The sequence below is a fragment of the Neovison vison genome, chromosome 6, assembly GCF_020171115.1.
Source record: "Neovison vison isolate M4711 chromosome 6, ASM_NN_V1, whole genome shotgun sequence".
In the NCBI taxonomy this organism is placed as follows: domain Eukaryota; kingdom Metazoa; phylum Chordata; class Mammalia; order Carnivora; family Mustelidae; genus Neogale; species Neogale vison.
Genome location: NC_058096.1, coordinates 32,550,804 through 32,576,127, shown reverse-complemented (window position 1 = coordinate 32,576,127; position 25,324 = coordinate 32,550,804). Strand labels below are relative to the sequence as shown.

At 36.9% G+C, this 25,324-nt stretch overlaps 1 protein-coding gene across 5 annotated transcripts in view; it reads left to right on the top strand.

The window, feature by feature from the left end:
* Window positions 1–25,324, top strand: part of ROBO1 (roundabout guidance receptor 1) — a 1,191,004-nt gene that overhangs the window by 272,509 nt on the left and 893,171 nt on the right. The window lies entirely within an intron of this gene.

The following is a 25,324-nucleotide window of genomic DNA, read 5'->3' as shown; positions in this document are numbered from 1 at the left end:
TCTCTCTGTCAAATAAATAAATAAATAAAATCTTAAAAAAATAAATAAATAAAAATTAAAAAAGAAATAGTAAATTAATGAAACATTTTAAATGTCCATCATAAATAGAACATATTTTGTATGCTATCATGCATTCATCTCCCTTCTAAGTGTAAATTAGAAAAATATATCTCTATCAATACATATTTAAGTTATAAGCTGAAAAAATAATGTGTTAGAACTAGAGCACAATAAAATACTTTCATTGAAATGAAATGAAAAATGAAAAGGTGACAAAATGCTTCTGAAAAATTATTCCTTTCATATTTCTATGAACACTGCTTTTTATTTGTTGATACTATGGGCTTTTCAAATTATCGTTTTCCACCAAGAAACCAAAATACACTTTTAGTCATCCTAGCTGTAAAGAGATGAGTTTCTGGTGATAGTTTTACAGAGTCAGCTTGGATAATGTCTCTGTGTAAAAATCCTAAGAAAATAAAATTATATGCCTGAGTTTTCTATGTATACTTTTCATTTTACATGAATCACACCTTCTTGGTTTGTAAAGGCTGGGAGAGACTTATTTTTTCTTTTACAATTCTTGATTTTTTTTAATAAAACTCATCAAGTACAAAAATTAAAAAAATATTTTATAGTACTTACTATTTTAAAAGAAAGAAGTTAATTTGCCTTTAAAACATTTGTATTAGGTAAATTTTGTATTGCAGGTATTAGAAAGACACCAAAATATAATTCAACTGTCTGTTTGAAAAATTCCACTAGAGGGCAACATATACCAAGATTTTTGTTCATTTGCAGTTTCAGGGGGGAAATAGCCAGTTTTATTCTTTATCATGAATAAATGTCATTGATTTTATATTTAGCATCATTCAGTATTAATTGTTATCTTTATGATGCACATGTGGTCTGAGTGAATACTATCTCATTTATAAAAGATAGTAGTACGGGTGTTACTCCTGATTTTAATTTAGTTAAAATCAACATTCTTCAGTTACCATAATTACCAGAATACACAAGTTAAAAAAAAAAATTCTTTTATAAGTGATACATTCATGTGGTAAGGTATTTAATATTATGTATGTTTTAAATTTTAAACATATTAAGTAGTAGGTTAAAGAAAAATAAAATAAAAACCATAAGAGATTTTGGTAGTGAATTGGGAATTCAATTTTGAAGAGATAAAAGAATTTGCTCATTATACATCCTCAGGGATTATTTTAATCATGAGTAGGAAGACTGGTTGAATGGTGTGTGTCAGCTTAGTATCGCTTTATCCTTGCTGAGAAAGGGGGTCTCCTTAAGTGTGGTAGCGTCACCATGTTTTAGAAGTCTTCCCAAACACTGCTTTGTTTACAGCTGGTCCTCGTTAGTCTTCTACCTTTCCATTTACCCAATAGTACTGACCAAAGCAAAATATTTTAAATATAGGTGGTTGTCCCTATGTGTCCCTATATGTCCCTATATGTCTAGAATGTCTAGACCCTGGCATTGTAGAGAGCATAATGCTTTTGTTTCCAAACACATTTTCTGTAAGAGAGAGCAAAGAAAAATATAAAGTGGGGGAGGAGGTACACAACCAGCTGTGGAAATCATTATATGGGTTTTAACAGAATTACATTCAGAAAGAAACAAATAAAAAAACATATACACATAATAGCGTACTTTATAACAGATATTATATAGGAATAGATATAATTACCACCTATTGCAGTAAAACAGTGACATTTTTCTCCTTGTTTAGTTAATAACATTTTTTCAGATTTTTTTCATATTCACAAAAGCAATAGGCACTCGTTACAGAAAAAATTAAGCAACAGAGATTTATTTTCACTATTGTTAAATCATCCTCTTAATAAACTATCATCTTTAACATGGATATTATATAAATAGATGCTAGCTGGAACAAGTTTTTGTATAACTTCTTTAATCTTACTATTCCCCTATGCTGTAAGTGCTATTAGTATATTAGTATTTGTATTATTATAATAATTATGTTTTTGTTATTAAGTATATTGCTTTCACCGTTTCATGGCTGAGAAAACGGAGACATTACGTTAACTATGTAGGTAACTGGAAAGAAAGAGAGATGTATACACTGAGATATATAAACATACAGAAATAAATAAATGGACTATTAATCCCCAATGATACCTCTAAAATCAAGAAAAAAAGATTAGAAAGACTTTTAAAAAATCCAATCCTTTTAAAATTTAAAATCAATTCATTAATAGCGTGTATTTTTAGTTTCAGCAGGAGAGTTACTAATTTATCGGTTGCACACAACGCATCCACTTTCAGGAAGTGCCCTCCTTAATGCCCATCAAAAACTTCAATCATTTTAACTTCATATTTCGAATTTAGATTGCATCAGTTCCCAGCGATGGTCCTGACAGAAATCAGGACCTTTGCAGATAACCTTCCCTCCCCTATATCTTAATTATCATTAATTTTATTAATACATTCGTAGTGTCAAGTTTTCTAATGTTCCTTCTTTATTCCATAACCATAACTTGTACTGTTGCTTATCTTACATTTATATTTAAATGGATTACCCCGATTTTTTTTTACCAGGACTTCATTTTTGAAATGTTTAATTTCTTCATGTATTCCCCAAGCATTCTTGTAAATTCCTGTCTATTGTCTTTGTACTTGGAAGCCAATTGTCAGGATGCCCGTTAAGTACTTCCTTGCTCCTCTGTCTTTAGTCAAATGTTAGTCTGGATAATTCAGAACAATAAAAATTTCTCTCTCGAATGTGATCTGCCTTTTTCTGCCCAGATTACTATATGATTCTTTATTTACTGAAAGTATTCTATTTAATTTATTTGTTCAACAAATACTTATTAAATACCTTTGATGTACAAACATAGTTGTTGATGATGCAACAGTGTAAGGGGGGGGAGATGTCTAGCTTCTTAGAGCACGGTTTTTAATTGAGAAAAAATGATGAAATATCTATTTCTCTGCCTATATGTCTGTCTACCCATCGATCTAATGTCTGAGAGTGATCAGTACTGTGCTGAGAAAAATGTACAAAGTTCCCAGATTCCTGGATCAGTTGTAAGTGGTGGTGCTGTTTGATGTCAGGTCATTAGGGAAGCCTTATTGGGATCACGTGAAAGAACCAGCCAAGAGGGTAGTTGGGGTTTCAGGTCAAAGACCCACAGAGTGGTCATTTCATATAAATTTTTCCTGGAATAACTATTTCCTTTAGATTTGTAGATTCAGGTACTCATTTAATGAAAGTATATATCTTGCTCATAATATCTTTAAAGTATTTTCTGTTCCTTTATATTTTTGTGCAAATCTTTATGAAAACCAGTCACGTGAATGTTGAAAGTGTGCTGCCTTTCTCTTCTATTATGTCTTGTATAACTGTACACTTGTGTTCTTTTTCATTTTGCTTTGTGTGAATTCTTCACGCCTAAGGAGGCTGACTCTGTGTTAGGTTCTATGTCTTCTCCTGATTTCTCTCCTGTTAGTTCTCCTTTCCTTCGAATATAGCTATTTTTTTTCTTTTAACTGTGTCGGCTCACTTCTCATCCTTTTATTTAGTCTTGAAATTTGTCCTTCCTTCCTTCCTTCTTTCCTTCTTTCCTTCCTCTCTTCTTTTCTTTTTAAAGGTATCTTTTCTTAAAGGCCCTTTTTCTTTTGTTTTTAAATTGTAATCCTTTACTGAAGCTAAAGAGAATTATTTCTCTAAAGGGCTGATTTTAGTAATTTTAAGGTGATTTATAGTCTTCATGTGGTTCTTTCATTTTTTCACTCATTTATTATTATTGTTTCTCTAGATCTTTATGTAAGTCTCGTGCTGACTTCTTCATGTTTAAAATTCACCTTTTGGGACACCTGAGTGACTCAGTCATTAAGCCTCTACCTTCAGCTAAGGTCATGATCCCAGGGTTCTGGGATTGAGACCTGAATCAGGCTCCCCACTCTGCTTCTCCCACTCCCCTTGCTGGTGTTCGCCCTCTCTCTCTGTCAAATAAATAAAATCTTAAAAAAATAAAATAAAGCTCACCTTTGAATATGTCCATCTGTTGGGGGAAAAAGAAAGTATGAGGAACAGTGGGGAAAAAGCTTGGGAAGGATTTTCTGGAGCAGTCCAAAGTTTGTTTTGTAATATTTGGATGCTATTTTTCATGGGTTTTTAAAATCAAAGTGGAAATGTCAATGATATTTGGATATGGATGATTTTTAAAAATCACTGTCAAATTTTTTAGAGAGGTAGTATTAATAAATGGTTATATTTTTCAATGACACAGGCATAACTTGTCTTAAAAAAAATTCACAGCAGAGATCTTGCATGACTTTTAGAGTGATGAACCCAAAAAGCCACATGTACACAAGACTGAGAATTTTATAATTTTATAAACCCAGGTGCCCCCAAGATATTTTTTAATTAAAAAGAAAACACCAATTAACCAGAAATCACCAGTTAATTTGATTCGTTCAGAAATGTACACTTTAGGTGCCTGGGTGGCTCAGTGGGTTAAAGCCTCTGCCTTTGGCTCAGGTCATGATCACAGGGTCCTGGGATCGAGCCCCGCATTGGGCTCTCTGCTCAATGGGGAGTCTGCTTCCCCCTCTCTCTCTGCCTGCTTCTCTGCCTACTTGTGATTTCTGTCTGTCAAATAAATAAATAAAATCTTTAAAAAAAAGGAAATGTACACTTTATATACATCTATGTCTATAGCTATAGACATAGATATCATCAGGTCCTGGCATAGCAATTATTTATTTATTTGATACTTTAAAAAAATATTTTATTTAATTATTTGACAGAGAGAGACAGCAAGAGAGGAAACACGAGCAGGGGGAATGAGAGAGGGAGAAACAAGCCTCCTGCTGGCCAGGGAGCCCGTTTTGGGGCTCAATCCCAGGACCATGGGATCATGACCTGAGCTGAAGGCAGACGCTTAACGACTGAGCCACTCCTGCAATTTTTTGAAATTTTGGTGTATTAATATCAATCAATATTTGTTTTAAATATGTTCAGTATAGAGATTCAATACATATTGCAAATTATAGAGTATAACCGTAAGTACCATTTTTCTGTTTGGACTTACAAAATTCTAAATCCAAAATAATGTTTCATGTTTTTGTAGGAGATGTGTTTTTAAAATTTAAGCAATAAGAGGAAGTGTGAATGGCTTTTAAAGCCAAGAAGCCTGTGCTTTTGAATTGTCATAGTATGGTACATTTTCTTCCTCTCTTTAATAATTCTCTTCCATCATAGTCATTCAGTTCTGGACCTGTTTACTAAAGCTCTGATTTAAATAATGCCCAACACCTGTAGTCTCCAAAAATTCTTGCATCTGCTTACTAATTATTTAGTACGTTGGCTTCCTTTTATACTTTAAAATCTGATACTAGATTGTATCCAGTGACTCAAATTAATAATGACTTGAGCACTAAATTTCTGATTTGAGATGATTGTCAAGAATCTGTAACAGGAATTTTAATAACAATAATGGCCTTGAGGATTTAGTCATGTGACTTTTCATTAAGAAGTTATTTTGGAACTATTATATTATGTCAGTTTCACAAATATATACTTTAATTCCAGGTGGAATGAAAGAGCTTCTAAGTTGTGGGTCTCATGGTAATTCATGCAATGCTAAGATAAATATCTTTGCCAACTTTATGGAAAAAAATAACTTATAAATGGTTTACAGAAGTTTAAATATGTAACTCTAGATTTCACCCTCCTGCCTCTTTTATGGTGCAAAATATATTCCAGTTAAAGTTCAGGGGTCTCCAAGCTGTAGTGTCTTTGACAGGTAGGATATCTGGTATACCCTGTATCTTGAAGAAACCTCAAATATGAGTGACAGATGAAAAATAGCAGCTGGCCTAGAGTATTTAGGCTGGAATTTAATGGTCTCTTTTCTGACTACTGCTGTAAGTATTGGCAAATTCCTCTAGCAAACAACCATTTTCCCGGCCCACATGAACACCCATTTTCAAGGTATAAACCATCATTGAAACAGTGGGCCTATGCAGGCTTAACTGTCCACTCAGGGTTTGGATCACTCTACCTCCTTCCTTATTTTGCACAGGTATCTGGTTACTTCTTTTTTTAGGCCTTCAAAAATATAAAATACAGATATAACATATAAAATACAGATATAAAATCTATAAGATTCGGTCATTTTCCTAGAAAATTTGCCATTGTATTTTTCCCCATCTTACCCTCGCTTCCCCTGTAGAAGAAAGATACCATCAGAACTCTAAACTGATTCACTCCTCTAAAGATGGCCAAATTAAATGTAGGGTGCCTCTTTTACTGGGGAAAATAAAAGAATAAACAATTTCCATCCATTTTTTGTTATTCCTCCAATTTGCTCTTCAGTTTTTATATAAATGCTAAAGACTATAGAATGTCGTGAATTTAACAAATCGGTTATTAGCAACAGTGGTCCATGACCTTGAGAGCCAGGGTAAAATTTTATAGATCTACTTCTGCTCGCCCATTTATTAGCCTCTTCAATTTGTACAGAAGCTCCCTGGAATCCATTACCCTCTTGCCATCCTACTGTCCTGAGCTCCGCTAAGCTAAAGAGAGCTGTATTGTTCCATGTTGTAGTAGTGAATTTAAGCAACCAGTCAAAAGTGAAAGTTCACAGTCAAATCTTTGATCACTTACTGAGATAGTATAAGAGGCTGAAACCAGAGGAAGTGCCTCTCCCTCTCCTTGAATGGCATGAATCAGCATAGACTTGGGGGTCATCTTACCATTAAGGGAGCCCTGAACAAGAAGCTCAGGTAGTTCTATGACCTCGGTTCCAGAGAGAAGGAGAGGGGGAGGGTAGAGAGTGATAGGGAGTGGAACATGACTGAGTAGTCAGAGTGGAGGAAGTATCTTCCAGAATTCCCCTCTTGTCAGACCCCAGGCTCCCCAGTAAGGAGGTTGCAGAAGAGGCACTGAAGAAGGCCTCGACTGATGACCCCACATAAGGAGGTCTCTGAATGAAGGAGCCTGGCCTAGGAATGCAAATACATTAGGGCACAAGGCCAACAGGGGGGCCTGAGCCCTTGACCACAAGTCCCTTGACGCAGTGCCATGCATTAGTTATATATCAAGTCTGGTGTGAGGAAGGCAGCTTTCCCCTTTGCAGGCTGCCAGGTAAAGACTTCTTGTAATTGCCTTTGTAACTGTAATTCAGGTCAGGCCCAAATAATCTTGGGTTTTTCTGTCAGTAACAGACTCCTCGCTCCCTCTGTTACTCTAGCACTTCCCCCTCCGTCCCTTTTCACTTCTCGGGTATCTGTTTTCGGTCCTTCTTCTCCTTCTTCTTCTAATTCTTTTTCTCCCCCTCCGTCTCCTCCTCCTCTCCCCCTCCTTCTCTTCTTCTTTTTCTTCTTCTTCTTTAGTTTAGTTTAGTTTTGTTTCGTTTTAAGCAATCTCTACATCCAAGGTGGAGCTTGAACCCACATTTCTGAGATGAAGAGTCACAGGCTATAATTATACTAACCAGGCACCCCTGGTTCTTCATTTTATTTATTTTTTTAAAGATTTTATTTATTTATTTGACACAGAGAGAGAGATCACAAGTAGGCAGAGAGGCAGGCAGAGAGAGGCAGGGGGAAGCAGGCTCCCGGCTGAGCAGAGAGCCGGATGTAGGACTTTATCCCAGGACCCTGAGATCATGACCTGAGTTGAAGATAGAGGCTTTAACCCACTGAGCCAGCCAGGTGCCCTGGTTCTTCCTTTTAAAACATACATTACCTAAGGAGAGTGGTCAAAACAACTGAAATAGGTCAGAAAAGATTTAGGGTCAACAAGCAAAGTGGTTTATTAGATGAGGGGGAACGCCCCTCAGAGAAGGTTGGGGAAAGGAGTGCATTTCAAGAATAGCATGTACAAAGGCACTGACCTGGTGGGGGAACTATAAAGACTTACGTTTGACCAGAGCACATGTTGTAAGGCTAGGACAGGCAAGAGATAGCTTTAGGAAGCCAAGATATGAAGGAGCACATATTCTATACCAAAATTTCAACTTTTCCCCCAATAATGATAGAAAAGTGTTGAAGACTTTTAAAGCAAATAATATAATCACACTTACAATTTAAGAGAATGTCCAAGCCCAAGCTAGTGCATGAAATACTAATTAATATGAAAACAGATAATGAGGCATCTCAGTTTTTAAGTAGGGTTCAAAGTTTCTTTGCTCCAAGGCAAAATTGATTATTTGGATCTATCCCTAAGGGAGACCATTTCAAAGATCAAAAATAAGTTGTTAAAAAAAAATAAATAAATAAGTTGTTAGAAGACTTGCCGCAGTCTTCCTTAGCATGTGAATGCTTCCTTTGAAATACATAAAATCTCCATCTCTAGAAACACACTTATGAGTACTGTATTGCAATGCCGCACACTAGGAATGCTAACTTGGGAGAGCAGGGGATGAGGAAAATATGCTGCTTGCATGGGAGCAGGGAAAGGGGGTGGCTGAAAGGCAACCTACATGCAACCAGCAGGACCTACGATGACACAAATTCCATTTGGAATGAATATCTTGATAAGCTGTTTGTAAAGTAGAACTTTATCTTTAAAACAAAGCGACAACAAAAAAGTATTATCTATTTTCTTGACATTAGACAACTCTATTTCTGATATTTTCAATTTTGGGCATTCTCAACCTGTCTTTAATGTCATTCTGTTTCTTAAATATTTACGCTATATATGCAAAGTAATGTTAAGGAAGAGCTCAATCCATCTTTTTTGAACTTTGTAGTTGTAATTGCCAGTTATTTCTTCTGAAGCCTGAAATCCTTTTACAAAAATTGTAATTTTTGTAATAATACAAAATATTGTATTATTATGTAATAATATGTATTATGTAATAATACAAAATATAGTCAAACAATAGTTTGACTATACTTTCACGTATATCTCTATTAGTACTTGCTTATGTGTGTATATTTTCAGTTTTAGTTTTTATTTACTAATTCCATGTGTAAAATAATTTAAAACTACCTATGTTGAATATTAAGCCTAAATGTTTAGGGCTATACTCTTTTGTTCTTCATTATTATTTATTGTGGAAAGGGGGAGAGGGAGATCCAATTAAGATCTTGTGGATCAAGGGTAAATCTTACTGACTTCAACAAAAGTTATGCCTAAAGCATCTAAAGGTAGAAGTTGATCCATAACAAATTAAGTTTGATTTCCTTGTCACTTTACATGTGTATGTAGATCTTGGTCTAAACTAAGAAATATATTCTGTCTGAAGTTATGACTCTAAGGTTTAGTGTTTATTTTTCCTTAATTTGTAGCTTATGTCAATTAGAGTCATAGAATACTATTTATTGCCTTTGGCGGTTAATTAGACTTCTGTAAAACAATCCAATGATATTAATTCAGCACAGAGTTTCCAAACCTAAATGATTTTGATTTTCCCACTAATAAATCCAAAATAGCAAATGGTATAATTTTGAAAGAGCAATGCATATTTTAAAAAAATAATTCCAAAGAAAATGTTATTTTTGTTTGGTTGGTATGATTTCTTTTGTTTTCATTTTGAAGAATATGGTTATTTTATGAAATGATGGGAACCTTAAGAAGATGTTTGTTCTCAATGTCATTTAAAGTCTCTTTGTATGTACATTTTCTCTTATGCAGGATGGGTCAAATGTAGCATGAGCAACAAGCCAGTCTAATTTTTTATGACCTGTTAAAGTGCTCTATAAATATTCTATCAATATGGTGATATTTTATTTCATTATTTTTAAAGATTTTATTTATTTGACAGAGAGAGAGAGAGAGAGAGATCACAAGTACACAGAGAGGCAGGCAGAAAGAGAGAGGGGGAAGCAGGCTCCTTGCTGACAGAGAGCCCGTCGTGGGGCTCCATCCCAGGACCCTGAGATCATGACCTGAGCCGAAGGCAGAGGCTTTAACCCACTGAGCCACCCAGGCGCCCCAATATGATGATATTTTAATGGAAAACAAAATCCCTCTCTATTTGTGAGGCCATGGGGAAAAAAATGAACATTGGACATTAATTTATTTCTCCCGTGTCATTAGTATTAATATGATCACAAAATTGAGATTATTTGAATTTTGCCACTCAAAGATTCATGTTCATTGAATTTTTCAGATTTAGATAATTCTCAGTTTTTAAAATTGTGTTACTTATATTTTTCTTTAGTTAAAGAAAAAACAGAGGATCAATTATTTTGTAATCTGTGAGGTTTAACATATTCTGAGTATAAATCTTTCTGTGCCATAGAAGTAATAATGCCTGTTAGAGGACTCATTGTAACCCCTTAATCGTGTTGTGTTTTTATTGGCTAACTTTTTAATATCTTCATAATTTTTCTGCTATTTTTTTAAATAAATTAATTTATTTATTTTCAGAAAAACAGTATTCATTATTTTTTCACCACACCCAGTGCTCCATGCAATCCGTGCCCTCCATAATACCCACTACCCAGTACCCCAACCTCCCACCCCCCCTGCCACTTCAAACACCTCAGATTGTTTTTCGGAGTCCATAGTCTCTCATGGTTCACCTCCCCTTCCAATTTCTCCCAACTCCATTCTCCTCTCTAACACCCCCTGTCTTCCATGCTATTTGTTATGCTCCACAAATAAGTGAGACCATATGATAATTGACTCTCTGCTTGACTTATTTCACTCAGCATAATCTCTTCCAGTCCCGTCCATGTTGCTACAAAAGTTGGGTATTCATCCTTTCTGATGGAGGCATAATACTCCATAGTGTATATGGACCACATCTTCCTTATCCATTCATCCATTGAAGGGCATCTTGGTTCTTTCCATAGTTTTGTGACCATGGCCATTGCTGCTATAAACATTGGGGTACAGATGACCCTTCTTTTCACAAAATCTGTATCTTTGGGGTAAATACCCAGGAGTGCAATGGCAGGGTCATAGGGAAGTTCTATTTTTAATTTCTTGAGGAATCTCCACACTGTTCTCCAAAGAGGCTGCACCAACTACACTGCATTCCCACCAACAGTGGAAGAGGGTTCCCCTTTCTCTACATCCTCTCCAACACATGTTGTTTTCTGTTTTGTTAATTTTGGCCATTCTAACTGGTGTAAGGTGATATCTCAATGTGGTTTTAATTTGAATCTCCCTGAGGGCTAGTGATGATGAACATTTTTTCATGTGTCTGATAGCCATTTGTATGTCTTCATTGGAGAAGTGTCTGTTCATATCTTCTGCCCATTTTTTGATATGTTTGCCTGTTTCATGTGTGTTGAGTTTGAGGAGTTCATTATAGATCCTGGATATCAACCTTTTGTCTGTACTGCCATTTGCAAATATCTTCTCCCATTCCGTAGGTTGCCTCTTTGTTTTTTTGACTGTTTCCTTTGCTGTGCAGAAGCTTTTGATTTTGATGAAGTCCCAAAAGTTTATTTTCGCTTTTGTTTCCTTTGCCTTTGGATACATATCTTGAAAGAAGTTGCTGTGGCTGATATCGAAGAGATTACTGCCTATGTTCTCCTCTAGGATTCTGATGGATTCCTGTCTCACGTTGAGGTCCTTTATCCATTTTGAGTTTATCTTTGTGTACGGTGTAAGAGAATGGTCGAGTTTCATTCTTCTACTTATAGCTGTCCAGTTTTCCCAGCACCATTTATTGAAGAGACTGTCTTTTTTCCACTGTGTATTTTTTCATGTTTTGTCGAAGATTAATTGACCATAGAGTTGAGGGTCCATATCTGGGCTCTCTACTCTGTTCCACTGGTCTATGTGTCTGTTTTTATGCCAGTACCATGCTGTCTTGGTGATCACAGCTTCGTAATAGAGCTTGAAATGAGGTAACGTGATGCCCCCAGCTTTATTTTTGTTTTTCAACATTTCCTTAGCGATCCAAAAATTTGTATGGAATTTTTCTGCTATTTTAAGTAGTACTATCCTTAAAACAACTGGGGAGTTGTTGTTCTGCTTTTTCTTTTTTTTCAGCCTAAGGAAAATACATATAATGCTGATTTCATAACAATAGATTTGTCGATTGCTAAATGTTAAGAAAGAAACATCTGTGTCAAAATGAGATGCCCTATATGTGGCCTCGGAAGTTCATTCAATAGAGTGATGGTAAATTCCTTAAATTATTCACTTACGGGCTTAGGAAAACTATTAAGCCCTTAGGCCAGGTGACACCAGGAGGCTGAGGTGAAGGCTGAGAGTTAAAGCTCTCTTAATAACGTATACTTGGAAACCTGGTATTAGGGAAATGCAGAAGTTTAAGGTGTCAATTCAAACCTCAGCTATATTCTCAGTCTGTACCCTTTACTGGTGGTGGGGGTGTGTGCACAGAAATGGGACAAAGGAAACAGAAAGTCAGACTGTGACTTTCTCTATTCTCTAATCTCTATTATTCACCCAATGCCAAGTTTTGTACATACTGGTAAAAACATATTTGGGAGCTGTTATTAATATAGGTGTGCCCCTGACACCCTACTAAAATGTTTGCTGTGTGACCCAAAAGTTAGTACTTACCCGTGAAATTGCTTTATGAAAAATAAACAGGTATTCCACTGTCCATTTACTCATTTAACCTTTGTCCCATCGACCAGTATTGGAAAATTAGATGTTTTCCTGGAGATGGAAAGATGAAATGAAATCACAGTCAGCAGTAAAAATGAAGTAATTGTAATACATTATGATAGATATTATAATAAAAACACTTGTTCTGGGAAAGCAAAGACACATGCCTAACACTTTCTGGGGTGGTCAGGAAAGGTACTGCCAGAAGAGTAAGGAGTTTACCAGACAAAGAAAACACTGTGTATGAAGGCATTTCCTTGTATTTACTTTTGTACATTAAAAAAGATATACACTACTGAACCACAGGGAGTTTAGAACTGTTTGCATATGAGAGCCTGATGCACAAAGAACTGTAATAATGTCACAGTAAAATTCAAGAATATCTAATTTTTTTAATTTAAATTTAATTAGTCAACATATAATACATCCTTAGTTTCAGGTGTAGAGTTCAATAATTCATCAGTTGGATATAATACCCAGCGCTCATCACATCACATATTTCTTCCTTAATGCCCATCACCCAATCACCCCATCCCACCATCCACCTCCACTCCAGCAACCCTCAGTTTGTTTCCTATAGTTAAGAGTCATGGTTTGTCTCCCTCTCTAATGACTTCCCTTTCAGTTTTCCCTCCTTTTCTCTATGGTCCTCTGCACTGTTTCTTATATTTCACGTATGAGTGAAACCATATGATAATTGTCTTTCTCTGACTGACTTATTTTGCTCAGTGTAATACCTCAAGTTCCATCCAAGTCAGTGTAAATGGTAAGCGTTCATCCTTTCTGATGGCTGAATAGTATTCCATTGTATATATGCCACATCTTCTTTATCCATTCATCTGTTGATGGACATCTGGGCTCTTTCCATAGTTTGGCTATTGTGGATTGCTGCTATAAACACTGGGGTGCAGGTGCCCCTTCATATCCCTACATTTGTATCTTTGTGGTAAATACCTAGGGGTGCAATTGCTAGGTCGTAGTGTAGCTCTATTTTCTTCTTGAGGAACGTTGGTAGTGCTCTCCAGAGTGGCTACACCAGCTTGCATTCCCACTGGCAGAAGAGGGTTCTCCTTTCTCTGCATCATCCCCATCATTTGTTGTTTCCTGTCTTGTTAATTTTAGCCATTCTGACTGGTGTGAGGTGGCATCTCATTGTGGTTTTGATTTGTACTTCCCTGATGCCAAGTGATGTGGAGCATTATTTCATGTCCTGTTAGCCATTTGTATGTCTTCTTTGGAGAAATTTCTGTTCATGTCTTCTGTCCATTTCTTATCTGGATTATTTGGTTTTTTGGTATTGAGTTTGGTAAGTTCTTTATAAATCTTGGATACTAGCCCTTTATCTGATCTGTCATTTTCAAATATTTTCTCCCATTCCATAGGTTGCTTTTTAGTTTTGTTGACTGTTTCTTTGTTGTGAAGAAGCTTGTTATCTTTATGAAGTCCCAATAGTTCATTTTTTATTTTATTTCTCTTGCTCCTGGAGACGTGTCTAGGAAGAAGTTGAGGTGGCCAAGGCCAAAGAGGTTGCTGCCTGTGTTCTCCTCTAGGATTATGATGGATTCTTGTCTCACATTGAGGTCTTTCATCCACTTTATCTTTGTGTATAGTGTAAGAAAATGGTCCTGTTTCATTCTTCTACATGTAGTTGTCCAATTTTCTGAACACCATTTGTTGAATGATTTGTCTTTTTTCCATTGGACATTCTTTCCTGCTTTGTTGAAGATTAGTTGGCCATAGAACTGAGGGTCCATTTGTGGGCTCTTTATTCAGTTCCATTGATCTGTGTGTCTGTTTTTGTGCCAATACGGTACTGTCTTGATGATTACAGCTTTGTAATATAGCTTGAAATCCAGAAATGTGTTGCCACCAACTTTCATTTTCTTTTGCAACATTCCTTTGGCTATTCAAGGTCTTTTCTAGTTCCGTACAAATCTTAGGATTCTTTGTTCCAGTTCTGTGAAAAATATCAATGATATTTTGATAGCGATTACATTGAATGTGTAGATTGTTCTGGGTAGCATAGACATTTTAACAATATTTATTCTTCCGATCCATGAGCATGGAATGTTTTGTCCATTTCTTTGTGTCTTCTTCAATTTCTTTCATAAGTGTTCTATAGTTTTTAGATTACAGGTCCTTTACCTCTTTGGTTAGCTTTCTTCCTGGGTATCCTATGGTTTTTATACAACTGTAAATGAGATCAGTTTCTTAATTTCTTTTTCTTCTGCCTTGTTGTTAGTGTGTAGGAATGCATCTGATTTCTGTGCATTAATTTTATATCCTCCCATGTTGCTGAATTCCTGTATGAGTTCTAGAATTTTGGGGCAGAGTCTTTGGGCTTTCCACATAAAGTACCACAACATCTGTGAAGAGTGAGAGTTTAACTTTTTCTTTTCCCATTTGAATGCCTCATATTTCTTTTTGTTGTCTGACTTTGAGGCTGGAACTTCTAGTACTATGTTGAACAACACTGGTGAAAGTGGACATCCCTGTTGTGTTCCTGACCTTAGGAAAAAAGCTCTCAATTTTGTCCCATTCAGAATGATATTTGCTGTGGGGTTTCCATATATGGCTTTTATGATATTGAGGTTATGTCCCTCTATCCCTACACTGTCAAGAGTTTTAATCAAGAAAGGATTCTATATTTTGTCAATTACTTTTCCTGCAACATTGTGGAGGATCATATGGTTCTTGTCCTTTCTTTTATTAATAATGATGTATCACACTGATTGATTTGTGGATACTGAACCACCCTTGGAGTCCAGAAATAAATACCGCTTGTGAATAATCCTTTTAATGTACTGTTGGGTCCTATTGGCTAGCATCTTGGTGAGAATTTTGGTATCCATGTTCATCAGGGGTATTGGTCTGTAATTCTCCTTTTTGGTGGGGCCTTTGTCTGGTTTGGGGATCAAGGTAATGCTGGCCTCATAGAAAGAGTTTAGAAGTTTTCCTTCCATTTCAATTTTTTTGAAACAGTTTCAGAAGAATAGGTTTTAATTCTTCTTTAAATGTTTGGTAGAGGGGTGCCTGGGTGGCTCAGTGGGTTAAGCCTCTGCCTTTGGCTCAGGTCAAGATCCCGGGGTGCTGGGATCGAGCCCCACATCGGGCCCCCTGCTCAGCAAGGAGCCTGCTTCCTCCTCTCTCTCTGCCTGCCTCTCTGCCTACTTATGATCTCTCTCTGTCCAATAAATAAATAAAAATCTTAAAAAAAAAAGTTTGGTAGAAATCCCCTGGGAAGCCAACAGGCCCTGGGCTCTTGTTTGTTGGGAGATTTTTGATGACTGCTTCAATTTCCTTGCTGGTTATGGGTCTGTTCAGGTTTTCTATTTCTTCCTGTTTCAGTATTGGTAGTTGACATATCTCTAGGAATGCATCTGTTTCTTCCAGCTTGCCTATTTGTTGGCATATAGTTGCTAAAACATGTTCCTTTATTTTTTTAAGACTGTCTTTATTTATTTGACACATACAGAGAGAGAGAGAGAGAGAAAGTATCAGAGGAAGAGAGAGAAGCAGAGTCCTGTCTAAGCAGGAAGTCCAATGCAGGGTTCAATCCCAGGACTCTGGGATCATGACCAGAGCTGAGGGCAGACACTTAACTGACTGAACTACCCAAGTGCCCCTCTCATAATATGTTCTTCAATTTATTTATATTTCCTTGGTATTGGTTGTCATCTCTCCTTTTTCATTCATGATTTTACTAATTTGGGTCCTTTCTCTTTTCTTTTTGATACATCTGGCTAGGGGGTTATCAATATTATCAGTTGTTTCAAAGAACCAGCTTCTGGCTTCATTGATCTGTTCTGTTCTTTTGGTTTCTATTTCATTGATTTGTGCTCTAATCTTTATTAGTTCTTTTCTCCTACTGGGTTTAAGCTTTTTTTGCTGTTTTTCCTCCAGCTCCTTTAGGTGTAAGGTTAGCTTGTATATTTGGGACTTTTCTAGTTTCTTGAGAAAGGCTTGTATTAATTATTATGTGCTTCCCTCTTAGGACCGCCTTTCCTGCATCCCAATTCTGTTCAAATTTTGTTCAGTTTTGTTCAAATCACAATTTTGAACAATTGTGTCTCCATTTTCATTTGTTACCATGAAATTCTTAATTTCTCTTTAATTTCCTGGCTGACCCATTCATTTTTTAGTAGGATGCTCTTTAACCTCCAAATATTTGAGTTCTTCCAAATTTCCTCTTGTGATTGAGTTCAAGTTTCAAAGCACTGTGGTTTGAAAATATGTAGGGATTAATCCCAATTTTTGATATCAGTTGAGACCTGATTTGTGGCCCAATATATGATCTATTCTTAATCAAGAAAGGATTCTATATTTTGTCATTCTGGAGAATGCTCCATATGCCCTCAAGAAGAAGGTGTATTCTGTTATTTTGGAATGGAATGCTCTTTATGTATCTGTGAAGTCCATCTGGTCCAGTGCATCATTCAAAGCCTTTGTTTCCTTGTTGATATTCTGCTTAAATGATCTGTCTATTGCTGTCGGAGGAGAGGGTGTTAAAGTCCCCTGCTATTGTTGCATTATTATAAATGCATTTCTTTAATTTTGTTAATTGGTTTGTATGATTGGCTGCTCTCACATTTGGAGCACAAATATTTATAATTGTTAGATCTTCTTGTTGGATAGCTCTTTTAAGTATTATATAGTGTCCCTCTTCATCCCTTACAGTCTTTGGTTTAAAATCTAATTTGTCTGATAGGAGGATTGCTATCTCAGCTTTCTTTTGATGTCCATTAACATAATAAATTGTTCTCCACTCCCTCACTTTCAGTCTGGAAGTGTCTTAGGGCTTAAAATGAATCTTCTGTAGACATTGTGTCAGTGGGTTTTGCTTTTTTATCCAGTCTGATACCCTGCATCTTTTGATTGGAGCATTTAGTAACTATTGAAAGATATGAACTTAGTGCTACTGTATTATCTGTAAAATTACTGTTTCTGTGTAATGTCTCTGTTCCTTTCTGGTCTGTGTTACTTTGGGGCTCTCTCTTGGCTCACAGGATGCCCTTTAATATTTCTTATAGGGCTGGTTTGTGATCATAAATTCTTTTAGTTTCTGTTTGTACTGGAAGTCCTCTTTCTCTCCTTCCATTCTTAATGAAAGCCTTGCTGGATAAAATATTCTTGGCTGCATGTTTTTCTCATTTAGCACCCTGAATCATGCCAATCTTTTATGGCCTGCTAGGTCTCTGTGGATTGGTCTTCTCCCAGTCTAATGTTCCTACGCTTATAGGCAAAAGATCTTTTGTCTTGAGGTGCTTTCAGAATCTTCCTTTTATCTTTAAGATTTGAAAGCTTCACTATTATATGTTGGGGTGTTGACCTATTTTTATTGATTTTGAGGAGTGTTCTCTGTGCCTCCTGGACTTGAATGCCTATTTCCTTCCCCAGATAAGGAAAGGCTTCAGTTACAATTTGTTCAAAAATACCCTCTGCCCCCCCTTTCATCTCCCTCTGGTATCCTAATAATTTTAATATTGTTTTGCTTTATGGTATCCCTGATTCCTGAATCTTACCCTCATAGTCCTGTAATTGTTTATCTCTTTTTTACTCAGTTTCCTTCTTCTCCATAATTTTATCTTCTATATTATTGATTCTCTCTTCTGCTTCACTTATCCTAGCAGTAAGAGCCTCCATTGTTGATTGCATCTCATCAATCTATCTGCCTTTTGATTTCAACCTGATTACATCTTAGTTCTTTTGTTTCTCTAGAAAGGGATTCTCTAGTGTCTTCTATGCTTTTTTCAAGCCCAGCTAGTATCTTTATAATTGTTCTGGATTCTAGCTCTGACATTTTACCAATATCCATATTTATTAATTCTCTGGTAGTGAGTACTGACTCTTGGTCTTTTTTTCTGGGGACTTTTCCATCTGGTTATTTTGTTCAGAGATGAATGAGAGAAAAAAAAGAAATTAAAAATAAAAATAAAAATCAACCACAACCCCAAAAATACATAGTAGGCAGATCAGAAGAGATCAGAAACCAAAGGAAAAAAGTTGGGGGAGAGGGAGAATATAATCAAATAGACAGAACAAGGTGATACACTTGGTCCTGGGTATATTTTGGTCTATTTGTTAGAAGACACTTGATCTCAAAATTCTAAAGACAGAAAAACATATATGTAGAAAAACAAAATCGAATATAGTGAAAGGAAGCCAAAAATGAAGAACATATCTATAAAATGTAAATTTTTAAATGAAAAGTTTTTAAAAAAGACATAAAAAGAAAGAGTTTATAAAATAAGAGTCTAGTTGAAAAGGGATAAAAAGAAAATTTTAAACTGACAGACTAAAGAATCATGGGGAAAAAAAAAAAACCTCAAATTCTATATACTATTTTCTCTAGTTCAGATGTTTTTCAGTTCTTTGTGATCCAGAAACTTGGTATTAGCCTGATGTTCCAGCTGATCTTCCAGGGGAGAGACCTGTTGCATTGATTTTCAGGTGTCTTTGCCTGGGTGGAATTGCAGCCTCCGTACCAGGGACTGGGCTCAGTATAAGTGGCTCCAGACTGCTCTGTTAGGCTTTTGTGCCCTGAAGGCTTTTCTCTCTGTTTTAGAGAGTGAGAAAAATAAAAATGGCGGTATCCTCCTCTCCAGCCCCGTAGCTGATCAATAGTAGGGCCCCCACTGTTCAGTGCACCCTCATGGTGAACAGTCTCTTTTGTGTGCACCAAACTCTGAAGACTTTCACAGTGCACATCTTCACTAATTACCGCTGGGGGAGGCCAGGGAGGCGGGGAGTCTCACCATGGCCCTGCTGCTTTCCCAGCCCCTGCTCTGGGAGTGGTTGACCCATTGGGCACACACCCTCACCACACCTCCCAGGAGAAGGAGTGGGGTCTCGCAGTGCTTTTGCTGCTTCTTGGGTCCTTGCTTGGAAATCAGTTCCTCAGCAGTGCTGTGCGGTTTATGGTTTATGGCACCACCAAGCTGAGAGGCCACTGTGGGCCTCACCGACTGTAGCCAGCTTCCCCTCTCCAGTGCTTGGGAACTGTGGTGACTCAGGCACCCCAGGTCCTTCTGTGACCCTGAGGATCCTGAAACCACACTGTCCCACCCTAGGATTCAGCCTCCCTTCACCACCCCAGTGCCTTTCAGTCAGGGACTCCCTCCCTGGAGCAGACTTCTAATAGTTCCAATTTTGTACTTTATCGCTTTCCAGTAGCGGGCTTCCAGAGGCTCCCTCCCCACCTCGATTTATCTTCTAATATATCTCCTCAGATTCACTTCTCTGCACCTCCTACCTTGCAAAAAGTGGTCAATTTTCTATTTGTAGAATTGCAGTAATTCTTCTCAGATCTCAGGTTGAATTCACAGGTGTTCAGAATGATTAGATAGATATCTGGCTGAATTCAAGAGACCAGATGAAAGGAAGCTCCCCTATTCTTCTGACATCTTCCTTCCTCCAAGAACATGTAATGTTTTGTGAGCTCTTCCCTAAATGCTAGTTACTCTTCTGCAACCTTTAAATTCTCACTGCACCCTTTCTTTGTTGGCACCGGTTTTGTTGTTGTTGTTGTTGTTGTTTGTGTTTTGTGGGTTTTTTTTTAAGATTTTATTTATTTATTTGAGAGAGAGAGAGAGAGAAGGAACACAAGCAGGGGGAGTGGGAGAGGGAGAAGCAAGCTCCCTGCTGAGCAGGGAGCCTGAGGCTGGGGTCCATCCCAGGACCCTGGGATCATGACCTGAGCCCAAGGCAGATGCTTAATGACTGAACCACCTGGGCGCCCCTATATTGGCACTGTTTTATAAATGAGGAAACTGAAACATTGTGGGAATCATAATTTTTTTAAAGATTTATTTATTTATTTGAGAGAAAGAGGAAAAAAGAGAGTTGTGGGTGGGTCAGAGAGAATTCTTGAGTAGACTCTCCACAGAAGGCAGAGTCCCACCTGGGGCTCAATCTGATCCCAGGACCCTGAGTCCATGACCTGAGCTGAAACCAAGAGTCAGACGTTTAACTGCCTGAGCCACCCAGGGACCCCAAGAATAATAATTTTTTAAGGGCACGTGACTATCAAGCATCAACACTGGAATTCAAGCCCAGGCTGTGTGGTTCCATAGTCTGTCCTGTACATGACATTGTGGAGGTGGGGAAATCAAAGTGGCAAAGGAGTTTGCTAAGAAGTTTTCCTTCTATTCTGTAGATGACAGGAAACCACTGAAGTCTGGCGACAATGTGGGTGTGGTACATGAGGAAAAGGTTTTGAGGTTGACTTCTAAGCTCTGTCTTCAAAGGCTGAGTTTCAGATGGCACCTTACTAGAGACAGAATAAAGAGTAGGAGAGCTAAGCATTATAGGGAAGGACATGTATTACATTTGGAGCATGTTAATTACCAACGTGTGTCTACAGTTTACATTTTTTAGCAGTTTGACACTGGATAAAATATAGGACCTCTCTGCAATATTTTCCATATCTGTAAAATGAGGATGAGGTTGTTATGAGGGATAAATGCATTAATAATCTCTGCTAAAAATTGCATCTGATTCATGCTATCTGTTATCTGAGCTGATTGAACAAATAAATTGCATATATAAACTTTAAACTGTGTTGGAATAGACCAGAAGTAAATACTAAGTTGTGTATTCAGTAAGGCCACTTTCTAACTTGAATTGAAAATACTTTAACTTTTATTAGTGCAGGAAGTAGTTATGGTCTTCATGTTTAATCTTTTGTACTGGTGCTATTACTTATTCTAATATTTTCAATATATGTGATCATGTTTATTAATTTGAAATTATAGGGCATCTGGGTGGTTCAGTCCTTCAGTGTCATGATCCCAGCTCAGGTCATGATCCCAGGGTCCTGGGATGAGCCCCGCATCAGGCTCCCTGCTTGGCAGAAAGCCTGCTTCTCCCTCTCCCACTCCCCCTGTTTGTGTTCCTGTTCTCACTGTCTCTTTCTCTGTCAAATAAATAAATAAAATCTTTTTGTCAAATAAATAAATAAAATCTTTTTAAAAAATAGAATTACAGTAAGTATCACTAACATAGATCAGAGGAAAACTGGATCAAATTATATATATATGTATATATACATATACATGTATATACATGTATGTATATGTATATATGTATATGTATATACATGTATGTATATGTATATATGTGTGTATATACATGTATGTATATGTATATATACATATATATACTTCCAAGCTCTGTCATATACATGTATGTATATATATATATATATACATATATTTGTATATATATATATGACAGAGCTTGTAAGTCAACCTCAAAACCTTTTCCTCATGTACCACACCCACATTGTCGCTAGACTTCAGTGGTTTCCTGTCATCTACATCTTTCTCTCAAATAAATAAATAAATACATACATATATATATATATATACACACACATAAGTATAAGTAATGCAGCTCTTTTGAATTAAATTATACTTTTAATACCAACTTTATTGACAAAGGGCTTACTATACTATCCGATTATATGCAAAGCATTCACTCAAACAGCCTTTTTTTTTTTTTTTCAACAAACCCTGATTTGGTGTCTACTAACTCATAGTAACCCAGCTCAACACTGTGTATAGTGCTGATAAGACAATGTCTCCTTACCAAGAGTTCAGAAACTAGTATAGGAGCAAGGATGGTCAGCACAGTGATGGCAGTATCCAGATCATGTAATTTGTCACCTTATACATGAAGACCAGTCCATCAGAAGGTCTTCAAATATAGTAGAGTGGGTAAGTGAAATATTACATGCATTTTAAGGCTTTTTTAATTCTCCTTAGATAGCACCAAATTATCGCTCTTTCTCTCAAATAAATAAATAAACCTTTAAAAAAATTATTATTGCCCCAATGTTTCAGTTTCCTCATGTATGAAACAATGCTATTGCATTCTTTCCAAATCCCAGCCTATTACAATTTTATCACATTACCATGTATATGTCTGAAATTCTTACATGTGCCATCTATTGAAAAAAATTAAACTTTTAGTGAACGCATAACCAGCAGAGTGACTTAAAATCCACAAGAATAAATGAAATCCTCTCTCCAGAAACACTAAATTGTAAATGCAGCAGAATCAAAGCTGTGAATTTTCCTTCAGGGTTCCGGCTTCACAGAGATGCTGATATCTGAAAATTTTCTTGAGCCATGACTAGAATTTGATCAGTCAGAGAAGACAGAAATGAATAGCCCAGCATTTCACCACTTTAATGTGTACCACCCCACCTTAACAGACGAGACGAGGGCTTTGAGTACAAAAAGACTTGTGACTTAGTCACCAGGCTTCTCTGAGGCCAAATGAGCATTCAGCCCCGGTCAGCTGATCAAAGTCAGTAATGTTTCTACCATCAGAAAGCTCCATCCTTTCATGCAGTGACCTCCTGTAACAAATGGGATGTTATTGATTATTGGTTTTATCTTTGAAAGCTGTAGATTGGTCTCCTGATACCTAGACGTCTTGTCCCTCGAACTTGATCTTTAGCTAGAACAACCTTTCTCTTTCTGAGGTATCTTTTTGATAGACAAGTGTTTGGCAAACAGTCCTTCTGGTTACCATGATTGTTTCTACCTAAACAGATCCCATGTCTGGAATTCCCAATCTAGTTTTGCCTTTGGCATCCAACCCTGATCGATGATTGTCCACTTTGTATTTTCATCTGAATGTAGAGTCATTGCTTCAGAGGTACCGTATGAAAAACTGAACTTTTTAGCTTTTGTTTTTTCCAAAGCAAGCCCCTGGGAATCTCCGCTCTCTTTTACCAGCTCAGCTGTGAGAAGGTTGCTTTGTTCTACCTGAACTCTCTAGAAACCATGTGATTTCCATCCACTGTTCCATCATCCTCTGGAGTGTTGTAATGGACTGAAGGATACTGATATGATCTGGCTCAGTCATGCTTCATCCCAGCTCATTGGATGTAAGCTAAAGAGATGTGAAAATTGAAACAAGAAAATAGAAGTTGTGGGGTGTCTGCATGGCTCAGTCCCTCAGGTCATGATCCAGGGTCTTGGATCAAGCCCAGGTTCAGGTTCAGGTTCAGGTTCCCTGCTCAGTGGGGAATCTGCTTCTCCCTCTTCCTCTACCTGTTCGTGCTACTTTTTCTTTCTCTCATTCTGCTTTTTCTTTCATTCTCTCTCTCTCAAATAAATAAAATTTAAAAAGAACTATGGAAGTTCTTTACATACATAACTTAAAGACCACATTTAACTTAAGACCACATAACTTAAGACCAAATTTCTTTGTCAAGGCAATCACTTGGCCTTCCCAGCTACAAGAGAAGCTGGGAAATCAGCTGAGAAGCTGAGTGAAGATAATTATTGTGGAAGAAGGGGAAGATGGATTTGCAGGTCCAGTTAACCATTTGTCCTACTAGTCAAACACTGTTGTCCAAATATACCATGAACATTGTTACCCTCATTTATAATGAGGTTTCAAAATCAAACCCGATTCCACTTCCTTTTCTGGTTATTATGGGGCATAGCAGTTCTGTTTTTTAGTATTTTCTTTCCCATTCATTTTGTATCTATTTTATAAAATCATATAAGCCCTTATAAAGCTCTTTAGAAATGATCCTTATTATTTACATGTATTCTCAAACAAATTTTAAGTTTCTGGAAACAGAGCATTTTATACTTCTTTGCATAGACGGGGTCTATTGGTCTATTATCCAAAATGAGCAATAATATTATGCACAAAACTTTAGTTTTGCTTATAATGACAGAATCAATATTTTCTAGCAGTGTTCTTATAAGGTACACAAGAAGTTAATAAAGTATGTATTTGAATGAATAATTATGTGAATGATTGGACGAATATGAACTTGGTCCAACCTCCTTCCCAAATATTCATAAGTCAAGATTTAAATGAACCTAGAGTATGAAAATATGATTTTTTGAGGTAGTAGTAGGAAGAATATAGAATGAGTGCTTTCTTTGTAAAATTCCCAGGAAAGGATGCCCGGGTAGCTCAGTGGGTTAAGCCGCTGCCTTCAGCTCAGGTCATGATCCTAGGGTCGTGGGATCAAGTCCCATATCGGGCTCCTTGCTCAGCAGGGAGCCTGCTTCTCTCTCTGCCTCTGCCTGCTTGTTCTCTCTCTCTCTCTCTCTGACAAATAAATAAAATCTTTAAAAAAGAATTCCCAGGAAAAACCACAATTCTCAATTTACTGTCTATTCCTATGAATCTGAGGTCACCCATAGTCCTTACCATTTACTAAAAGTAAAAGAACAGCTCTGGATTTCCATGAGATTAAAAAAAGAAAAGGCATTATGTCATTTCTTTAAGTACAACACAAAAAAATCAATATTAGTTCTGAACTACGTCTAACAATTACAAAAACTGAAAGCAAGACAAAGTAGAGAAGTGATAAGGCTGTAACAAGGAAGAATAACCAGGGGATGAACTGAAAATGTACCTATGTTTCCGTAACATAGGGTGGCCAATTCAAGAAAGACTTGACCATTAGATTTGGTATTAAGGAGAACACGTGTTGTGATGAGCATTGGGTGTTATACATAAATAATGAATCATTGAACAATACATCAAAAACTAATGATGTATTATATTTGGCTAACTGAACTTGATTAAAGAAAAAAGATTTGGCAAACATTTGACTGTCTACGGCCATACCACCCTGAACGTGCCCGATCTCGTCTGACTGTAATAGATTCCTATGTTAGTAGCTTGAACTAGTTGATAGAGGAGGAAAGGAGGGCGGTTTCTGGGAGGCTTAGGTGATTAAGCATCTGACTTGGGCTCAGGCCATCATCTCAGGGTCCTGGGATCAAGCCCCCCTCCTTCAACTGCCCCCCATCT